Here is a 19,130-nt window from a genome sequence, read left to right on the forward strand (position 1 = left end):
GCAGAGGATTGAGGATAATTTAAGGAGCAACAACATAAGACAGATGTGGCAGGGGATTCAGCATATTACCAACTACAAACCTAACCTTGGCGCTGTCGACGGCGACCCTTTGCTGGCGGAGGAGCTTAACCTCTTCTTTGCTCGCTTCGAGAAGGAGCCACCTGAGACGCCGGTATTACAGCCACCAGCCCATAGGGGCCCCTCATTCACTGTAGAGGAGCACGAGGTGAGACAAGTATTGAGGATGGTGAATCCGAGGAAGGCGGCTGGACCTGATGGCATCACTGGAAAGGTGTTGAAGGGCTGTGCGGATCAGCTGGCGAGGGTCTTTACTATGATCTTCAACAAGTCCTTACACCAGTCTATTGTCCCACCCTGCCTGAAGTCGTCAACTATTGTCCCTCTGCCTAAAAAATCCACAATCAGTAGTTTGAATGACTACAGACCAGTTGCACTGACTCCAATCATCATGAAGTGTTTTGAGAAACTGGTGCGCCGTCATATTATTTCTTGTCTTCCATCAACTTTTGACAACTACCAGTTTGCATACAGGGCAAATAGATCCACAGAAGACGCTATCACCACCACTCTCCATGCTGCTCTGTCCCATCTGGAGCAGCCGGGGAATTATGTGAGGCTGCTGTTTGTGGATTTTAGCTCTGCTTTTAACACTATCCTCCCCCATAGACTGGTGTCCAAGCTAGAGACGATTGGACTCCCCAACTCCACCTGTCTCTGGGTTTTGGATTTTTTGTCAGAACGTTCTCAGAGGGTTAGAGTAGGGTCACATGTGTCCACAGCCCTTAGCCTTAACACCGGCTCACCACAGGGTTGCGTGTTGAGTCCCCTGCTCTATGCTCTCTATACGTATGACTGTACAGCCATCTACTCCAGCAACAAAATCATCAAGTTTGCTGATGATACTACGGTGGTGGGGCTCATTTCAGGAGGGGATGAGTCCGCCTATCGGGACGAGGTGGAGCGGCTCTGTGTTTGGTGTGGAGAGAACAATCTAGCTCTTAATACGGCTAAGACCAAGGAATTGGTGGTGGATTACAGGGAAAAAAAGGCGGACATTCAGCCCTTGTATATCAACGGGGAACGGGTGGAGAGGGTGGCGGAATTCAGGTTTTTGGGAGTGATTATGGATCAGGGCATGACTTGGAGCGCAAATACCACTGCTCTGGTGAAGAAGGCCCAGCAGAGAATTTATTTCCTCAGACTTTTAAAAAAGAACAATCTGAGTGAGAGACTGCTGGTGTCCTTCTACCGAGGCTCCATAGAGAGCATACTCACATATTGTATTTGTGCTTGGTTCTCCAGTTGTACAGCTAGGGAGAGGAAGGTGCTCCAGAAGGTCATAACCACAGCCCAAAGGATTATTGGTCACCCTCTCCCACCTTTGGAAGAACTGTACGGTTCCCGTTGCCTTAGGAAAGCAAACAACATCCTGCAGGATCCATCTCACCCGGGATACAGTCTGTTTGCACTACTGCCTTCTGGCAGGAGGTATAGAAACATTAAGTCAAGGACAAATAGACTGAAAAACAGTTTCTATCCAAGAGCTGTGGCCTTTTTGAATGCTGTAACTCGATAGTGAGATCTGGGAGTTTTTGGGGGTGGGTGTGGGTGTGGTTGGAAGGTGGTTTGGTTGGTTGTTGTTGTTGTTTTGCTTTTACTGTTTTTAAGGGATGGCATCCAATTTCGTTGCACTTGTGCAATGTTGCACTAGTGTAATGACAATAAAGAATCTATCTATCTATCTATCTATGTAAGTCTTGGGGGGGAGGGAGAGTTTGTTGGGGAGGTGGGAGGGGGAAAAGGGGGAAAATAGTGTTTTGATAATTTGTCATGTTGAAATTGTTAATAATTATATATATATCCCTTGGAGAGATCTGCTCAGCTCCTGCTGTCCAACCCTTAACACTGCCCCCCCTCCATTGCCAAAGCAGCCATGCCACCTCACTTCATGACAGTTCCGTTTCTGGTTCTAAATTTAGCTGCGATTTGTGCATTGCAGGGGGTTAGAATAGATGAACTTTGGGGGGCAGCCCATTCCAATTGTGCAATTCCAAGATTCTGCGGATTTCCACCAGAGCTGCCAAACCATGGCACGAACCGTTGCAATGTCAATGTGATCTTAAACTCTGCAGTTTAAGCAAGTGTCTTGCAGAATGGAGAGCTCCTCTGTCCCCCTTGATGGAGAGGGTTGAAATCCCAGGTTGTTTTAAGGTAATTGATTTAGCAGCTACGGTAGGATAAGCAATGTCTGCTGCCAGCTGAAGAGGTGGAAAAAGCCTTGGCACGAGACATACAGTAAATGCAGTTTATTGCTGTGCAGAAAATAGATACTCTTGTGTTCAACCCCTGCCTTGTTTCTCTGTAGAAGACAGTGTGGAGAAGGACTGCGCTCCAAAATACTAAGTCAGCTATGACTGGTCTTTACACATAGATGTCAACTTACAGATTTGAAAATAAGGGACCAGCAGCCTCGAAAATAAGGGCTCAGCAGCCAAAAGAAGGGATTTCCCCAGCACAGGTATGTTCAACTTCTGAGCCCCTCCGAGTCAAAGGCAGAAAGCCCAGCCAGCAGCCAAACGAAGCCTCAAGCGGTGGTTCCCACAGCGCAGCAACCCGGCAAAGGGGATGCAGCAAGGAAAACCACCGTCACCTCTCCGCTGGGAAGCGCTGAGCAAAAGGCGAGTCCCCAGGCAATGCGGCTGATTTGATCGGCACAAGGCATGCAAGCTCCACCCCCTAGTCATTCTTAGACTCCTTATTGGGCGAGCAATGCAGCCAAGCAACACAGTTGGAGCCTCCCTCCTCCCTGGCCAGCAGGGAGGGAGGGAGAGCAGCTGCTTCCTTTGAAACCCAGGAAATTTAAGGGACATCATCAATAAGGGACAGCAGAGGGACACGGCGCTGGGATAAGGGACTTTCCTGCCAAATAAGGGACGCTTGACAGCTGTGTCTTTGCAGCGATTCTTCACACACACACACACACACACACACACACACACACACACACTTTCATTGGATTTGTAAATGATCAAACCCAGATTAAAAACTGCAGGAAGTGTCTTAATCAAAGTCCAGGACTTCAGGGCCCCTGTGTGAGTCACGAGGCAATCGTGCAAAATAATACTGCGGCCACGAGAGTGGATGGGATTCATTTCCTACCTTTCAGAAACGCAATGCTCTGTCTGATAATGGTCTCTCTAAGGATGCCATTCTAAATGGAAATACAGTGGAAAATTGATGGGATTCATAGTATAGCTTGCTGCGTCATTGGTCCTGCAAAGGTTTACAGAAAGCCTGGACAACTCCAGCCCGGAACAGTAACTTTTTACATGAGTAAAACCAAAGAAAACTGGGTCTTTGCGCATCGCTCTTGGTTCGACAGGAACTGAAAGGTTACTGCTGGGTGCAAATTTCAACAGGATTTGCTCTCCCCATTCCCACTGTATGTAACACAACCCTTCTTGTACTTTGCATGGAGCCGTTTTCAAGTTTAATGTTCAGCTGTAAGGTTCCTCCTGAACTGGATCTTACCAGTTTTTCCAGTCCAGCCCCACTGACAATGTGTTTTGCAGAAATTCCACATCACTTCCCAATTCGAGACCCAGGCTGTGGGAGCGCATATGTCTGCGCATGGATCTGCTCTCTTGCTCACTCTTTGCGTCTCCTCAGTAAAGTAACTAAGTGACGACTAGTGATGGAGGCACATCATCGGGGGGGGGGGTCCAGTTCCACAGGGAAACCATCAAACTCCCTTGCTATTTTTGCTACAGTTGCCGGATTTTGCTTATGCAGTCTTGCTCTATTTAACATACAGAAATGTTGCTTTTTGCATGTTATCATGTTTGCTATTGAGCTGTTTTGCTGTGTTGTTATGAAATTGCTTTTGCAATTCTAGGTTCTGAAGTGCACTCCTGCTTTTTAAAAAAAATAATATTTTTATTAAAGATTTCTTAGTTTACAAAAATACGTGCATTGTCTCTTTTCTCAAGTTGTGTTTTCTACAGATCAACTGCATTTGTTGTGAAACATTAGTGTTACATTAGGAAGAAAAGGGGTAAATGGTGAGTGGGGTGGGGTTGGGTGGGAAAACTTCTATTCTCCTACTTAGTGTATGTGTGGGGTTTTGTTTCAGCATCACTTGTGTGGGTTCTCTTACTATTCGCTTGTGTATTTCCTTGGTGGTGAGAGAGGTTGGGGTTGGTCTAGGGGGTGGCTGGTTGTCTTTGGGTGGCTGTAGTGAGATCTGTTTTTGGGTGAGAGTGGATATGCGTGTGTATGTTTTTGAATCAGGTTAGCCAGATTGATTCGTATGCTGTCGGCAGATTCTTGTTGTTCGTTGTCTTGTTGGGCTGTGTATGTGATAAAGGGGAACCATACCAGGGTGAAGGCGTCTTCTTCTATTTGTCCCCGTGTCAGTTTCAGTTTATTGGTTAGTTTTTCTAATAAGGCCTGCTTTCTTTGTTGTAAAGGGCTTTAATCCGGATTTTTGCATGTGTAGAAAAGGGGCCTTCAAATAAATGGAAGGAAGGAAGGAAGCCTTGGCAAAACCGCTGGGAAAGCACTCAGGTATTCTTCTTCTTTGGCGATCACTCATAGCCGAGTAAGATTGTCTTCCATAAACAGGGTTTTAACATGTATGCTTTTGAAACACGGACCACTTATAAACACCATCTCCAACTCCTTGAAAGATTCCATCAACGGTGTCTCCGAAAAATTTTACACATCACTTGGGAAGACAGGCGAGCTAATATCAGTGTACAGTACTGGAAGAAGCAAAGATCAACAGTGTTGAAGCAATGATTCTTCAACATCAACTTCGTTGGACTGGTCATGTTGTGCGGATGCCTGATGATCGCCTTCCAAAGCAACTACTCTATTCCAAACTTTAAAAAAGGAAAGCGTAATGCTGGTGGTCAACAAAATAATCATCATCATCATCATCATCATCATCATCATCATCATCATCATAATATATTTATAACCCGGCTTCCATAAAAACCAAAAATACAGTAAAAACAAAAGGGGTTCAAAGACTCTCTCAAGGCAATTTTTTAAAAAAGTAGTACAAACACCAACAACTGGGAAGCTCTGGCCTGCGAGCGCTCCAAGTGGAGAACAGCCTTTTCCAAAGGTGTCATGGGCTTTGAAGACTCTCAAACTCAGGACACAAGGGAGAAACGTGCTAAGAGGAAGGCACGCTTGGCAAATCCAGACCGTGATCAACTCCTGCCCAGAAACCAATGTCCCCACTGTGGTCTGACTCGGTAGAAGAGAACTTCCTGTCTTCCTAGGACTGCAGGCAGGCAGCTTGCAATGCACACCTACAATGAAACTTCTTCTCCTGTCTCAGCCTTCAAGGCAGCCTCCTCCTGCTGCCTGCCTGACCTCCCTGCCTACTTGCCATCTCCACAGGCCAGACGCAAAGCCGCAGCAAGACACAGGAGGGACAGTAGAGGACAGTCAAGTGGAAGAGGCATGAGCTCATACTTTGGATTCGGTTTGGGGCACAGGGGCCAAAACAGACCGGCTGCACAAATCAGAGGATGGAGTTCAGGGGCCGTTCTCCCCAGGCAACAGATGGCAGAGCCTGTACCTGGACAGAAAGAGAGCCAAAAATACACTTTGTACAAATGGGCACCCCACCAGTCTGGAAGACCACCGCCGGCCATCGCTTCTGGTCTGGCAAGCGCTCAGCAACCCCCCTGTTTTTCAGTCTCAGGTAATCAACCAAACTGGTGGGGTTAAGAAACTCTAACTGGCTCTCAAATGTGGCCAAAAGAGGCTGAGTTTGGAGTAGTGGCCTAAAGTGACCTGTTGGAAGGTGACTGTCCAAGGACCGACACTCACAGACTGGAGTTTGCAACGGCTTCTTTTCTGGGACAAGACTCGATAATAAGCAAACTCTCCCTGGGCTCTCAAAGATACGGGTGCGACTATAAATGGGTGTGACGAGGACCTGCAGATTGCCTTCGGCAAGGATGATAAATAATAACAGCACTGAGCCTTCGCAGGAAGACCTGGTGCAGGAACTGAATGGCACTTCCAGGTGCAAGTCAGCTTAACAGAAGCAGGTCTGAGATTTAAAAACAGCAACAAGAAGAAGGAATTAAGGTAAGAAAGAGAAGGTCATGGAAAGCAAGGTCTGAAATCTCAGGTCAAAACAAAACAGAACTTTTGCAGGAAGGAAGAATATTTGAAGAAAGAAGACACTGAAAGGGAGGAGCAGGAGAAAAAAATGAAGTATCCCCCCCCCTCATTAACTGTAGCACTCCACTGAATTTACAGCTTCTTCCATGCCTGAATACCTATCATCCCAAAGAAGTTATGCTCCAAAACTCTAACCGTATTTCTCTCCGCAAGTTGGAATTCATCAGTTGTCTCGGGGTTCCAGTAAACATAGCTGGGAGATAGAAGGGAAATGAAAGAGTACTGTTCAGAGAGGCGTCTGTCGCCACCCGTTAACATCAAAACATCTCTGCTCAGCATGATAATTGTGCACATAAGAGTTGCTTCAGAGTCAGGGATGCTCAGGCACACTGTGAAGTTTTGGGCTGCAGAAAAATGCAGAAAAAACAACAACAATCACCCTCTCCAACCTCCACTTCTCCCCAAACAAATCAGAATGTGTGCAAGAGGCAGCAATGTTCAAATGTTACAGTGGTACCTCGGGTTACAGACGCTTCAGGTTACAGATGCTTCAGATTACAGACGCTTCAGGTTACAGACTCCACTAACCCAGAAATAGTACCTTGGGTTAAGAACTTTGCTTCAGGATGAGAACAGAAATTGTGCAGCGGGAGGCCCCATTAGTTAAGTGGTGCTTCAGGTTAAGAACAGGTTTCAGGTTAAGAACGGACCTCCAGAACGAATTAAGTTCTTAACCCGAGGTACCACTGTACTTGTTTAAGTAGTTTGCAATGGGATCAACCATTCCAAGGTGAAAGTATCGGGATTGCTCGTATTATTATATTATGCAATCTTTACATTCGCTTTTTTCAAACGGCAACATAAGGAAAAACGTGACTATTTAAACCTCCCCATCCATAGATCTGTATGTGTGTGGATACCTCAGTACATAAAATCACATATCCACATTAAGCAACAGACACCCAAACCAGATAAGGCAAAAGTGGGGAGGGAGACCCCAGAAAAGCTTAAGAAGAGCCTGCTATGTCAGACCCAAGGATCCTCTTCTCACAGTAGCCATACAGATGCCGTTATGGGAAACCCACAAGAGCCATCTCCCCTCCTGGCGTTTCCAGATACAGTGGTGCCCCACAAGACGAACGCCTCGCAAGACGGACAACCCGCTAGACGAAAGGGTTTTCCATTTTGGAGGTGCTTCGCAAAACGAATTTCCCTATGGGCTTCCTTCGCAAGACGAAAGCCCATAAGGAAATCTCCGGGACAGCGGGGAAGCGCAGCGCGTCTTCCCCACTGTCCTCGGACCTCCTCCGAAGGCTGGCGGTGGGGCGGAAAGCCCTTCTCCCCACGCCAGCCTTCGGATGGCTGTCCTGAAGACTTGCGGTGGGAGGAGGGTTTTCCTTCCCACCGCCAACATTCAGAATGCTGTTCTGAATGTTGGCAGTGGGGAGGAAAAACCCTCCTCCCACCGCAAGCCCCGGGAACAGAGGAGAAGCGCTGCGCCCCTTCCCCTCTGTTCCCGTACCTGTCCTGAAGGCTTGCGGTGGGGAGAAAAGCCCTTCTCCGCACCGCCAGCCTGGCAAGCGGTTTCCATAGGAACGCATTAATTGATTTTCAATGCATTCCTATGGGAAACCGTGCTTCGCAAGACGAAAAACTCGCAAGAAGAAAAAACTTGCGGAACGAATTAATTTCGTCTTGCGAGGCACCACTGTACTGGTGTTCAGGACCATGGCCACTTGGAGGCAGAGCCAAGTCATCCTGACTGGGAGCCACTGATGACCCTCTCCTCCATTAATTTGCCCTCTTTTAAACCCCTCTGAAGTTGGTGGCCACCAATGACTCCTGTGGCAAGGAGTTCCATAGTTTAACTCTGTGCTGCGAGAAGAAGTTTGCTTCCTAGCATATGGAAATGAAAAATAAATCTAGGTAAAGTTAAAGGTACCCTGGATGGTTAAATCCAGTTAAAGGCAGCTATGGGGTTGTGGTGCTCATCTTGCTTTCAAGCTGAGGGAGGCGGCGTTTGTCCACAGACAGCTTTCCGGGTCATGTGGCCAGCAGAACTAAACTGCTTCTTTTTCTTTCTTTTTTCAGAGTTTAAGGAATTTTTATTAAAGCAAGAATCTTATAATCCAAATTATGGTTCTTTGCTCAGCTATCAATTCCTACTGTTAACTACAACAGTAGTGATATTTTGAGCGTTTCCCACAGTAAATTACAAAATTAAAGAAAGGAATGCTTTAAATTTTTGCACTGTGCTGAAAATTCTTTTCCTGGGTTTATAAAACATCCGTCCTATTTTTTGTATTTTAAATCAATAGGTAATCTAGGTAATTTTGCTTCACCAAAGAAAAATATCTAAACATGGAAAAACTACTAAATATTGAGAAAAACATTGCAAAATATAAAATAAACAAAAAAACGGAAAAGAAACTTTGAAGCTTATGTACACAACAAATGCCAGGACTAGGACTAAACTGCTTCTAGTGCAACGGGGCACTGTGATGGATGTCAGAGCATACAGAAACACCTTTTACCTTCCTGCCACAGCAGCACCTATTTATCTACTTGCACTGGTGTGCTTTCAAACTGCTAGGTTGGCAGGAGCTGGGACAGAGCAATGGGAGCTCACCCCGTCACAGGGATTCGAACCGCCGACCTACTGATCGGCAAGCCCAAGAGGCTCAGTGGTTTAGACTGTTGAATGGTTCTGTGTACATTGCAGCAGCCTTTGGCTATGTGCAATAAAACTGACTGACCCTTTCTGTGGTTTAGACCACAGAGACACCCTAATACAACCCTGAACCCAACATAGAGGCAAGAGATACTGCTCAAAATGCAACCCAGAATTTGCAGCTCATGAATTTGTACACCTACCGGCCCAATAGTAACAAACTCATCCTCTCGGGAGTTATTTTTTGTGCATGGTGGATGAGTTCATTTCTCTCCCTCTGCCCTCTTTCAAAGAAGCAGGTATATTGCTTAGTAACGACAGTGTTTCTGAATGGGCTGCTTTTGTCAGGCTGGATTTATGCTCAATGAGGGCCTGGAGCTGCCTCTTCTCTCGTACACAATCGCTTGTTCCAGTTGCCTCTCCGCTGCCTGACCCACTCTAAATTTAGAATGAATGTTTCTGAAGGATGGGACTCGCCTTTCACCTAAACTGTGCCAGAGCCTTGTCTTCCTGCCTCCTCCACTTGGATGGCCCTCAGCCAGCGAATATCTCCCAGTGCTTTGTTTTTCCCTGCATAAAACCTGCTGCTTCATTCATTCTTTAGTAACAATGAATAGATGCCGAGAGCATATAGGGGGATGGATGCCGACTGCAAAGAAATATTAGGCAAGCACAGCAGTTCTTCTGAAGCTTTTAGCTGTGTATACAGCCATACCTCGGGTTACAGACGCTTCAGGTTGCGCGTTTTCGGGTTACGGACACGCTAAAACACGAAAGTACCGGAACGGGTTACTTCCAGGTTTCAGCGCTTGGGCATGCGCTGAAACGCTAAATTGCGCTATGCGCATGCACAGAAGTGCAGAATCGTGGCGCTGCGGGTTGCAAAGGTGCCTCCTGCACAGATAATAATATTATAATAATATTTCCCCAGCCACTCTGGGCGGCTTCCAATCAAGTGTTAAAAACAAAACAGCATTAAATATTAAAAACTTCCCTAAACAGGACTGCCTTTTAAAGATGTCTTTTAAAGAGAAGATAGCTGCTTATTTCCTTCACATCTGAAGGGAGGGCATTTCACAGGGCGGGCACCACTACCAAGAAGGCCCTCTGTCTGGTACCCTGTGACCTCACTTCTTGCAATGAGGAAACCGCCAGAAGGCCCTCGGTGCTGGATCTCAGTGTCCGGGCAGAATGATGGAGGTGGAGATGCTCCTTCAGGTATACAGGACCGAGGCTGTTTGGGGCTTTCAAGCTCAGCACCAATACTTTGAATTGTGCTCGGAAACGTACTGGGAGCCAAGGAATCTCTTCCAGGACTGGTGTTATGTGGTCTCAGCGGCTGCTCCCAGTCGCCAGTCTAGCTGCCGCATTCTGGATTAGTTGCAGTTTCCGGGTCACCTTCAAAGGTAGCCCCACATAGAGCACATTGCAGTAGTCCAAGTGGGAGGTAACCAGAGCATGCACGTTCGCAACCCGAGCGTCCACTGTACTAACATAAGAACGTAAGGTGAACCCTGACGGATCGGGTCAGTGGCCTCTCTGTTCCAGCATCCTGTTCTTACAGTGGCCAGCCGGGTGCCCATTACGGGAAACTCACAAGCAGGATCTGTGCACAAGAGCCATCGATAGCCCTCTTGTCCTTTGTGAATGTCTCTTTTATTATTACTATTTATTTATTTAATTTCTATACCGCCCTACACCCAAAAGTCTCAGGATGGTTCCCATAAAATATCAAATACATAAAATCAAAAGAAAAACCAACAACCCAATAAAAAGACCCCAAAGAGTCGACATTTTTAAAAAGGTATATACCTTGCCAACAAAGGTTCGTATAGTAAAAGCCATGGTTTTCCCAGTAGTGATGTATGGAAGTGAGAGCTGGACCATAAAGAAGGCCAGAGAATGGATGCTTTTGAATTCTGGTGCTGGAGGAGACTCTTGAGAGTCCCATGGACTGCAAGAAGATCCAACCTCTCCGTTCTGAAGGAAATCAGCCCTGAGTGCTCACTGGAAGGACAGATCCTGAAGCTGAGGCTCCAAGACTTTGGCCACCTCATGAGAAGAGAAGACTCCCTGGAAAAGACCTTGATGTTGGGAAAGATGGAGGGCACAAGGAGAAGGGGATGACAGAGGACGAGATGGTGGGACAGTGTTCTCGAAGTTACAAACATGAGTCTGACCAGACTGCGGGAGGCAGTGGAAGACAGGAGGGCCTGGCGTGCTCTGGTCCAGGGGGTCATGAAGAGGCGGACACGACTAAACAACTGAAAAACAATATCAAGGATGTAGATCAAGATAAGGCAAAGGCCTGGTTGAAAAGGAACGTTTTTGCCTGACGCCTAAAGGTGTATAACGAAGGCGCCAGGCGAACTTCCCTGGGGAGAGCATTCCACAGATGGGGAGCCACTGCAGAGAAGGCCCCCTTCTTGTGTTGCCACGCTCCGGACCTCTCGAGGAGGCAGCACAAATAGCAGGCCCTCAGAAGATGATCTCAGGGTCTCGGTAGGTTCATATGGAAAGAGGCGGTCCTTGAGGTATTGCGGTCCTGAGCCGTTTAAGGCTTTATAGGTCAAAACCAGAACTTTGAGTTGGGCCCAGAAACTAATTGGGAGCCAGTGCAGTCAGACCAGGATAGGTGCAATATGCTCAAACCGTCTTGGTCTGGTGAGCAACCTGGCCGTTGAATTCTGCACCAGCTGAAGTTTCCGAACCGTCTTCAGAGGCAGCCCTATGTATAACGCACTGCAGTAATCTTAAAGCCTTCTGGGTTGTTCCACAGGGAGTTCCACAGTTTGGCTACACACTGTGTGAAGGACTTTTCATTTATCTTTCCTGACTCTTCCAGCATTCAGTTTCACTGCATTCCCCCCAGTGCAGGCACCCACAGCTTAAGGCTGTAGGTCAAGCGCTCTCCAGATTGCTAACTGCAAATTCTTCAGAGGGTCTTAATTCAGCCACCTTTGCCTCAGCTCCCCAATTTGAAATGAGGAGGATAACATTGGCCCACTTCACAGGGTTGTTGTAAAGGCTAATGAGATTATATATAATCCAAGAGAAAAAGCACATTAAAGACAAACGAATCTATTTCGATAGTTCACTTTTCTAGGGCAGAGTCCTCTTCATCACATGGATCAAGTGGGAGACAGTACAGTCATACCTCGGGTTAAATATGCTTTAGGTTGAGTGTTTTCAGATTGTGTTCTGCGGCGACCCGGAAGTAACGGAACGGGTTACTTCCGGGTTTCACCGCTCAAAATGATGTCATGAGGATGCGCAGAAGCGGCGAATCGCGACCTGCACACACGCAGATGCAGCTTGCGTACTACTCAGGATGCGATCGGGGCTCTGGAACAGATATATACAGATATAAATATATACAGTGGTGCCCCGCAAGACGAAATTAATTCGTTCCGCAATTTTTGTCGTCTAGCGAATTTTTCGTCTTGCGAATCACGAAATCCCATAGGAATGAATTGAAAATCAATTAATGCGTTCCTATGGTCAAAAAAAGTCGAAACAAAGCCAAATTTGGTACAACAACAGTTTATTAACTGCTCTTTAAAGTCACACATACTGTAAAGAGCAGTTCAAAAATTGAAGGGAAAATAAATTAACTTTATAAACAAAACATGTCTTTGTTTTTAGACAAAGGAAACAAAGCCGCGAGACGTTTTCGTCTTGCGAAGCAAGCCCATAGGGAAATTTCGTCTTGCGAGGCAAATCGAAAACGGAAAAACCTTTCGTCTAGCGAGTTTTTTGTCTTGCGAGGCATTCGTCTTGCGAGGTACCACTGTACAGTACTTTTCCGTGTATAACACACCCCTCTTTTGAGGGACTCAAATTTAGGAAAATGGGGGGAGATGGCACAGAGTTGTTGAGCATCACTAAATCCGCCTCTCGGCTGTCCCCTCGTCAGAAGAAGCTGCCAATCACATGCCCAATTGCCGCAGTGTCAGCTAATCAACGCCACCCATTGATGCAGCAACCAATAACATGCACAATAGCCACTAACAGCTGTGGCAGCAACCAATCAAACGCCTGCCCTATGCACTACCAATGTATAAGACGACCCCCATTTTTAGACTGACTTTTTTAACGGAAAAAACTAGTCTTATACACTGAAAAATCTCACATGCAAAGCGAGGAGCTGCAAGGGAGAGCCACGCCCCATGGGCAGAGCTAATGCAAGACCCAGCCAAGTCCATGCAAATCAAATCTGCTGGTAACACATTGGGAGAGTAAGTTGGAATCCACTAAGAAGCCACAAGGTGCATTTCTGGCTGCTTTCACCCCAAACCAACCACCATCACTTTGGAATCTGGGGAGCTGTGCGCAGAGCACTTCAAGCACACAAGCAGCACAGCAGAAATGCCAAAAATGCAGAGCACTATTATTAAGCCATGCAAAGGTACGCAGCAAGACCGGCTCATTCTCTCATTACAAGGGGCACATGACTCTCCTGTTGCAAAAGCTTTGCCGGCTACCTGTTTCCGGGCTCAGTTTGAAGCGCTGGCTATTTACCGTATTTTTTGCACCATAACACTCACTTTTTTCCTCCTAGAAAGTAAGGGGAAATGTCTGTGCGTGTTATGGAGGGAATGCCTACGGGTGGCATGCCTACGGATTTTCCTCCTCTAAAAACTACGTGCGTGTTATGGTCGGGTGCGTGTTATAGAGCGAAAAATACGGTATTTCATTCATTTGTTTCAAAGAAACAATACATCTCAAAGCAGTTTACAAAAGGACAGAACAATGAAACCAAGAAAAAATATATATCATACTTTAAAACATACACATGTTAGAAAGGTAAACAAATTAAAATTACCTCCACTTTCTAAGCCTTTGGGTAGGCTTGTCAAAACAAGAATGTTTTTAGCAGTGCCAAAAGGAGTACAGCGAAGGCGGCTGCTTGATATCAATAGGCAGGGAGTTCCAGAGTACAGGCAGGGGCTGCCAGACTAAAGAACAAGTTCCTTACAGATGTGGAATGGGAATTATGTGGCAGCTGTGGCAGTGCTAATTCCACCCATCCAAGGAGTGCAGTGGACGCATGTGGGATATTGGCTGTATACCCCAACAGCAAAACCTTGAACTCGGCCAGGTAGCAATTCGGAAACCAGCGCAGGACTCTGAGCGCAGGTGTCATTTGCTGACAAGGCCTCCCTCCTGTCAGCAATCGCGCTGCAGCATTCTGCACTAACTGCAAGCTCTGGATCAAGCACAAGGGAAGCTCCACACAGAGCGCATGGCAGTAGTCCAGTATTTTATCCGTGTTGCTTTAATTTGTGGAAGCTGCCTTGAGTTCCAGTCGGGGGTAAAGCCAGTATATAAATTAATAATAACAATAATAATGATGATGATAATGCTGCTGCTGCTGCTGCTGATGATGATAATAATAATAATAATAATAATAATAATAATAATAATAATAATAATTTATTTATACCCTGCCGATCTGGCTGGGTTTCCCCAGCCACTCTAGGTGGCTTTCAATAGAATATTAAAATACAATAACCTATTAAACATTTAAAACTTCCCTAAACAGGGCTGCCTTCAGATGTCTTTTAAAGATAAGATAGCTGCTTATTTCCTTGACATCTGGTGGGAGGGCGTTCCACAGGGCGGGTGCCACTACCAAGAAGGCCCTCTGCCTGGTTCCCTGCAACTTGGCTTCTCGCAGGAAGGGAATTGCCAGAAGGCCCTCGGCGCTGGACCTCAGTGTCCGGGCTGAACGGTGGGGGTGGAGACGCTACTTCAGATATACTGGGCCGAGGCCATTTAGGGCTTTCAAGGTCAGGACCAACACTTTGAATTGTGCTCGGAAACGTACTGGGAACCAATGTAGGTCTTTCAAGACTGGTATCATGTGGTCTCGGCGGCCACCCCCAGTCACCAGTCTAGCTGCCACATGCTGGATTAGTTGTAGTTTCCGGGTCACCTTCAAAGGTAGCCCCACATACAGCGCATTGGAGTCCAAGAGGGAGATAACTAGCGCATGCACCACTCTGGCCACACAGTCTGCAGGCAGGGAGGGTCTCACCCCGCGTACCAGATGGAGCTGGGAGACAGCTGCCCTGGACACAGAACTGACCTGTGCTTCCATGGACAGCTGTGAGTCCAGAATGACTCCCAGGCTGTGCACCTGGTCCTTCAGGGGCCCAGTTGCCCCATTCAGGACCAGGAAGTCCTCCACACAATACTTGAGTCACATTCAGCAATGACTAAACTCACCCTGAAAAGCCATAGATACCCAATGCAGTGAAGATGGTCTCCCTTCCTTGTGCCACACACATACACACCCCCAATTGTCTGAGTTACTTGGCTTCTGAAGTTCACAAGGCTAGTTTTTAAAAGAAGTGAGCTTCCGGGTTTTTGGAAGGGAAATGACTTTGTTTTTGATTAGAGGGCTAATTAGGATTAGGTTGGGAGATAGCAATCTATCTCCTTATCACATCCACTCCTCTTCTAAACATCAAGTTCCTCGTGATCCTAACCAGGCATCATTTAACGTGTCGGAAATTGCTAGGTACGAAAAATTAAAAGTTGGAACAGGCCTTGCCTGCAAGATGTACGAATGAAGGTCAGTCAGGAAAAGCTAGGAGAGGAAAGGTATGTAGGAAGGGGGGTGGGGGAGAGAGAGTCTGATTCTAGGGGACAAGACGTTATTTATTATTATGCATTAAATTTCTATCCTACCGTTCTTCCCAAACGAACCCAGGACAGCAAACATCAAACGATACCAAGTTTAAAACAACCCGGTGGTAAGGAGTCTGTGTTTGCTCAGAAGGAAAGTGCAAATTAATCCCAATGAAGTCAGAAGCGACTCTACTTGCGATCAGTTCTTATGTTCACTGTTGATCTCAAGCCGCTACCCTACGGGTACTTGGAAAGCTCTCCACAGGCAGCTGGAAAAACGTGTGTGTTTGTTTGTTTTCAAAACTTAGGAATCACCTTTGCAATGAACAAGGTACTCAAGGCAATCTGCGCAAGGATCGGCGAGACAGTAAAAACATTGCCGGAAAAGACAAAAAAACCACAGAATCTAAAAGATCTATGCCAAGGCAAAACACACGGTGCAAAGACAGGCAGCAGTGGTTGGTTCTTTAGAGGCTAAGAAAAGCCAGGAAGGCTAAAGGCTGTGGGGAGGAGGGTTTTTATTTGCCACCCCCCCTTTAGTCCCAAGCCAGGCAGCTAAATTCAAGGGATGATGACAGTTGTGGTCCAGTAACACCTGGAGGACCACAAGTCCCTCATGTGTTGCAGAGTTTGCCATTTTGGTTCTCAGAAGCTGTCGGGAGTCCAGCGGCTGGTGGCACAGAGACACAGCTAAGAAAGGGGAGCTGGAATTAAGGTCCTCCAGGCCAAATCTCTCTTGGGCAGCATCCTTAAGCAAGCCACTGCCCTCCTGCCCCCAGAGCACCTGCCCCCCACACCTGTAACAGGACAATAATCACACTGGCCTACCTTGCAGCTGGAGATCCTCGTGGTCACAAACACAAAACCCTCCAAGGGCTTGAAAGCATGATATAGATGCTCCTCCACAGAGGGGGGGGGGGTCATCTGCAGCCTCGCTGCTGTTTCTGAACAGGCCTCCTCCGGCTTCCACCCTGTAGCAAAGGCAAACAACGGGCGTTAGTCTTCCCCATGTGGCATGATTTGGACGGCAAGAACACGCGCCTGCCTTCAAAAGTGGGAACTCTGGAACTCGCTCCCGCAGAAAGCAGTGATGGAAACTGCGCTGGAGGAAGGGAAACATATCCACAGAGAAGAAGGAGGAAGCTATCGATGTCTGCCAGCCCACGGTGGTTCTGTTCTGCCACCATGGTAAGAGGCAGCAGTGTTGCTGAGCCCCAGTCGCTGGAAAAACCAGAAGGGGAAAGTGGCTGCGGTGCTCGGATCCTGTTTGTCATGGGCCTCTGCTGAGAACAGGATGCTGGGCTAGAGGGGCCTGTGGCCTCATCCTGCAAGCACTTAGGTTCTGGCAAACATTGCACTGCCCCCAGGAAGCTGCTTGTCAGAATCACAGGCGAGATGACCCCCAGGTGCAGGAAATAAGAGCTGTGGTTAATTCTCCGCTGGGCCAAGGAGGACCAATTCAGCCAGCTAGCCCTGGGGATTATCTAATTGATTTCTGATTTTTGAATTTTATTGTTATTCATGTTTTTATACTGTATTTTATGCTGCTTTTATAATTAAGTGTTTTAAAGTGTTTTAAATTTGTTGTTAGCCCCCCTGAGCCCAGTTTTTGAACAGGAAAGGGCGAGGTAAATATATAAAATTATTATTATTATTATTATTATTATTATTATTATTATTATTATTATCCTGCTAGGGTCCTGCTTGGGGGTGGGGGGGGCATCTGGCTGTCCACTGTCAGACCAGGATGCTGGAGGAGCCAGGCCTTAATAAATAATAATAATATAATATAATGTATTTATACCCTGCCCATGTGGTATAAACTCCGGGCCGCCTCCAACAAAATATTAAAAATACAACAAAACATCAGACATGGAAAAACTCCCCTAAACAGGGCTGCCTTCAGATGTCTTCTAAAAGTCAGATAGCTGTTGATTTCCTTGACATCTGACGGGAGGGCTTGGCGCCACTACCGAGAAGGCTCTCTTTGATGGGACCCTGCAGCCTGACGTTCCTTCGGTTAACATTAATTCCCCTTCCTATCCTAGGCGATTTGGGAGAAGGGAGTGGGTGGGGGGAGAAGGGAAGACTGGCAGCTGTCCAAGCAGCAAGGACCGTCCGAGCGCAGCTGCCGCCTCCGTCCTCCAATCCTCCGGGTGGCTGTTCCAGCGCGCGGCGCTCCAGCTCGGAGGCGCCGACCAGGAAGCACCGGAGGCGGGGAAGGCTCTCGGCAAGTTGGCGCAGGAGCCGGGCGCATCCTTCTGACTCTCCAAACAGACAGAAACCCCAAAGCGCGATCGGATCCGGATCCCGATCTCGCAGGAGGGAGAGTAGGGGGAAGGGGGTTACCCTCTCCGGATCGGAGCCCCTGCGCTCGCAATCCGGTTTTCTTGGAAAAAATAAACGTGTTCCAAAGGGCGCAAGGACGGAACTGGAGCCTGGCGCGATTTGGCGAGACGACAGCCCGGAGAGGTAGGACGGGACCCGAAGCAGCGCATCTCTCTCCCCGAACCGAACCACGGAACCAGCACCCAGCCATGCCTGGAAGCCTCTGGGCGCTGCGCAACGCAGAGCCCTTCCCGAGGATCGCTCGCCGTTGACACCGGCGTCGGAGCCAAAAACCGACCTTTGCTACGCCTGGTTCAGTGATGCCTGCACGGGCCGGCAGCGGCTTTCCGGGATTCCAGGCTTTCTCCCCGCCCTTCCGGAGACACAACCGAGATTTGAACCCGGGACCTTGGAGGGCAGGCGCTTTGCCCCGGAGCTGCGACCCGGGGGGGGGGGACCGTGCCTCCCTCCCGTGTGAACCTGGGGGGCTACTCCGGATTAACTCCTCCGGGTCCGGATCCCCTTCGCCTGCCCGGACTCCGCGCCGTCGAGCGGCAGCGGGGCAAGTCCCGAAGCGCCCCGGCTCTGCCCCGCGCAGCGCAGCGCAGGCACCCCCCGTCCCGGAGCCTCGCAAGGGTTCCTCGGCCGAGCCGGCGTCCGCCCCCCTCGCGCCCTTCCCGGCCTCGCTCACCTCGCCCTCCGGGGGCGCCGTCGCGGCTGCCGCGCTGCTGACGGAGAAAGGCTCCCTCGGCCGGTCCGCCTCGCTCGCTCGCTCCGCGGCGGCGGCGCCTCCTTCGGCTCCCCATTCGCCTCGCGCTGATTGGCGGTGACGTGGCGGTATGCAAAGCAGCGGGCGGCCGGAGGGGCCGAGCGGGGCGGAGCGGCGGCGCCCGGCCGGGGTGGCGCTCCAGGCGGCCGGGGAGGCGGAGGCCGGGGCGGCGCCTTCCTCCAGATGCGGGAGGGGAAGGGGAGGTGCGCGGCACGGCACGCCTTGGCCCCCGGAGGGCGCGAGCCGCCTCCCAGATGCGACCAGCGCGGAGGCTCAGATTGCGCGACCTGTTAAGTGCATTTCTTTTTTTAAAATGCAAACTTTATTGCAATAAAACAAAACAAAAGCCAGTTACTAAGTACAAAGTGAGCTGGTCTTTGACCGTAATAAATTATCTAAAGATCTACTAAGTACAAAGTCTTGTCCGCTCCAATATTTGCCTTTTGCTGCTGTCAGCCTCCTCTGGAGTAAGTATATGGGATCTGCTGCACGTCAGCTGTCACTGAACTGCATTTAAACCCGGTTCCTTGGCGCTCAGGACCAGAAACTTATTGTTGG

At 48.4% G+C, this 19,130-nt stretch overlaps 1 protein-coding gene across 3 annotated transcripts in view; it reads right to left on the minus strand.

The window, feature by feature from the left end:
* IL1RAP (interleukin 1 receptor accessory protein) overlaps nucleotides 1–18,580 on the minus strand; it is a 95,062-nt gene extending 76,482 nt beyond the window's left edge. For 2 of the 3 annotated variants that reach the window (XR_014007047.1, XM_081190222.1), the window contains exons 1-2: nucleotides 18,495–18,580; nucleotides 16,304–16,446 (exon numbers count right to left, since the gene is read on the minus strand). The gene's annotated coding sequence lies outside the window, so the exon portion shown is untranslated. Of the gene's footprint in view, nucleotides 1–16,303; nucleotides 16,447–18,101; nucleotides 18,358–18,494 lie in introns of those variants that run through there. The other variant, XM_081190223.1, reaches the window with a different exon arrangement.
* Between the last annotated feature and the right edge of the window lie 550 nt (nucleotides 18,581–19,130).

This window comes from Podarcis bocagei, assembly GCF_964188305.1.
Source record: "Podarcis bocagei genome assembly, chromosome: 4".
Classification (NCBI taxonomy): domain Eukaryota; kingdom Metazoa; phylum Chordata; class Lepidosauria; order Squamata; family Lacertidae; genus Podarcis; species Podarcis bocagei.